The sequence below is a fragment of the Octopus bimaculoides genome, chromosome 9 (assembly GCF_001194135.2).
Source record: "Octopus bimaculoides isolate UCB-OBI-ISO-001 chromosome 9, ASM119413v2, whole genome shotgun sequence".
Taxonomy (NCBI): domain Eukaryota; kingdom Metazoa; phylum Mollusca; class Cephalopoda; order Octopoda; family Octopodidae; genus Octopus; species Octopus bimaculoides.
The window spans coordinates 39712078-39715188 of record NC_068989.1 but is presented as its reverse complement, the minus strand read 5'-3'; the positions used below and the strand labels follow the sequence as shown (position 1 = coordinate 39715188).

The 3111-nt window shown below is 38.3% G+C and overlaps 1 protein-coding gene across 4 annotated transcripts in view; it reads right to left on the bottom strand.

Annotated features, from left to right (window-relative positions):
* Nucleotides 1-3111, bottom strand: part of LOC106874122 (tetratricopeptide repeat protein 23) — a 191496-nt gene that overhangs the window by 155833 nt on the left and 32552 nt on the right. The window lies entirely within an intron of this gene.

The following is a 3111-nucleotide window of genomic DNA, read 5'->3' as shown; positions in this document are numbered from 1 at the left end:
CAGCATGGTGAAGCAACTCATGCTGACCCCTATATATTTATGATTATAAATGGTTTTACCGATAAAGGTTTTTTTCATACTGAACTACTTGGCAAAATTGTTAATTATTAATTTTATTACTAATTGACAATTCCCTGCCCTATATCTGTATATATATATATATATATATATATAATTCAAATTTACAGAAAACAAAAGACGAAGACAGGTGTAGGAATAACAAGCAGGTGCATTAGTTTAACGCTCTGGAAAAATGGAAAAGTCTTTTATGTTTCAAGCCAATGCTCTTCGGCAGAAAGGATTAAGATGTAAAAATGGACAGACAATGAAAAAATGGGAAAAGAAAAACTGTGCAAAGTTCAACAGTCCAACATGGTGAGATGACTGGATAAAGTGAGTTGAACCCATGTGGCGCAAAGAAATGGCAAGAGAAGATTAATTCACGGCGAAGGCGAGAGTCCAGATGGACTCTATGCAGAGAAAGACCGAACACAGACAGATGTTGTAGCAAATGACAGGTACAGTGGAAGTGGCACAAGACCAGGGTGTCATTGCTGAGTTTGTTTGCTTGGAGGTGCTCTGCAAACTGGTCAGCTAAGCGGCATCTCAATGTACAGCGAAGAACAGAGAGAGCAGGAGATGCAGTAAATGACATTAATAGAGGTGCAGGTAAAGGAGTCAGTGACATGATAGGGACAGTGATGGGTGCCAGTGAGACTTGTGGTGTTGGAGAGGTCAGTGCAACGGCATGAGCAGGAGCAGGGGAAGGAGCCAGGCTGGGAGGCAGTGGTAGGGAAGAAACTGTGGACTTGGTGGTCATGCAGGTTATGGGTTCATTTGAAAAAGGAAGGGGTAGGTTATGGAAGATGTGCAAGGTGGAGGGGTTGGACTGCAGTCACTGGGAGGCTCAGAAAATGGTGTGTTTGAGGGGTAAGTTTAGGGTTAGAATGTAGAGGTAAGGTTAGGATTTAGGGGTAGGGTTAGGTGAAGGGAAATAAGAGATGGGTAAGGATGGGGCAGGTGTGAGAAGAAAGAGCACAGGCCTGGTCAACAGATCATGCTCGGGCAAGGGCAATGTGGATAACAGTAGTGGGGTATCCACATAAGATGAAGTTAAGGAGAAGTTAAGGTAGGAGTGTGAGTCAGTGTGTTTGTAGTGGAAGAAGTTAGCGAGAGTGAAGTGGTGTATGCTGACAAAAATGTTGAGAAGTTTGATGGAAGAGTTAGAGATAGTGCAGGAGAATTTGAAGGCAGGATGGAAGGATTGGACAAAGGAAAGGAAGAAGTCCAGTAGTTCGTGGGAGAGTGAGGTCATGCCAATACAGTCATTGATATAATGAACATATAGCTTGGGAGTGGGACCAGTGAATTGTGAGAATATTTGGACCTTAATGTAGCCACCAAACAGACTTGCATAGTTGGAGTCCATTCTCTTTCCCATGGCCACTTCTGAGACTTGTTAGTAAAACTAACCTGTGAACAAGAAGCAGTTAAAGGAGAGGACAAGTTCAGCCAGACGAAGAAGTGCGTAGGCGTCAGGTTGAGGGTCAGACTAAAGGTCAAGGAAGTGTTTAAACACAAGAGGTCCTTCATTGTGTGGGATCACAGTATACAAACTTTTAATGTCAAGAGTGAACAAAAGTTGAGAAGAGCAACAAAGGAAGGAGAAAGAGTTAAACAGATGTGTGTGTATGTGTGTGTGTGTGTGTGTATGTGTGTGTGTGTGTGTGCATGAGCGCGCGTGTGTACATTATCATTATCATCATTATCATCAGCATCATCATCACCATTTAATGTTTGTTTACCAAGCTGGCATGGGTTGGATTATACAAGAGAAGTTAGCAAGTGAGAGGACTGCACCAGGTCCCAATGTAGACTCTGGCATTAGTTTCTCTGGCTGAATGACCTTCTTAATAACAGCCACTCTACTGAGTGTACTAGATGCATTTTATGTGGCACCAGCACTAGTGAGGTTACCAAGTAACTCACAAGACAGGGCTCCTCAATTGATGGAGGTGGCTTTATGCCAAGTGATGAATGGTTAAAGTATGACAGAGAGATAGGAACAGCTGTTTTGCTGTAGAGGAGTTACATGTTTATGTCAGTAAGAAAACAGAGATGATTAGTATAGGGAATTGGACAGAGTGAGTTATAGCTATGTCTGTAAGAGTGTGAAAGAATAGTGATGGGGATAGAAGTGAAATCAGTGAATGGCAAATATGATTGGACACATGATCAATTGTGAATATCCTTTTTTGTTGGAGAGGAAGGCTGGAGATGGAGGAAATTAGGAGTGGATGAAGGAGGTAAGTGGCAGCACAAATGATGTAAAGTGTGGAGGGGGTACTGTCCAAGAGAGATACACATTGCCAGGGATAACATCAGAGGTACATAAAGGCATATATATATATATATATATATATATATATATATATATATATATATATATATATATATATATATATATATATATGTATATATATATTAATGTATATACACATTTATTCATACATATGTACACAAACACAAGTATATGTATCCACACAAACACATACGAATATGTGTACACATACACACACATATAAATACACACATATACATATAGTTCACAGATGAAATCCAGAGATTCTCAGTATAGAAGACACTTAGTAGTTCTCAGATGATTCAAACTTAGACTCCGATGTCTTTACAGGGGTCAATTCCACGGAGTAAAAAATGGTTATAAGAGGGATCAAGTTGAGCAGATATAGAGGCAATTATGAGGATAAACAAATTAGGTATATTAAATATAACAATTGGAGTATGAAATACAAAATATTTATATATGTATACATGCAAAATGAGAGAAAGCAAAATATGGAGACTTTAATTTTCCCTGTTGTTTTACTCTAAGATGGATCTATTAATATAAATATCTATATATTTATACTTAAATATTCATCATCTGAAAGTCTCCACATTTTGCTTTCTTTTGTTTTCTATGTATACATATATACATATTTTGTATTTCATTCCAAACAGTTATATTTAATATCTAATTTGTTTATCCACATAATTGCCTACATACATATACATATGCACACATACTATATATATAAATATATATATATA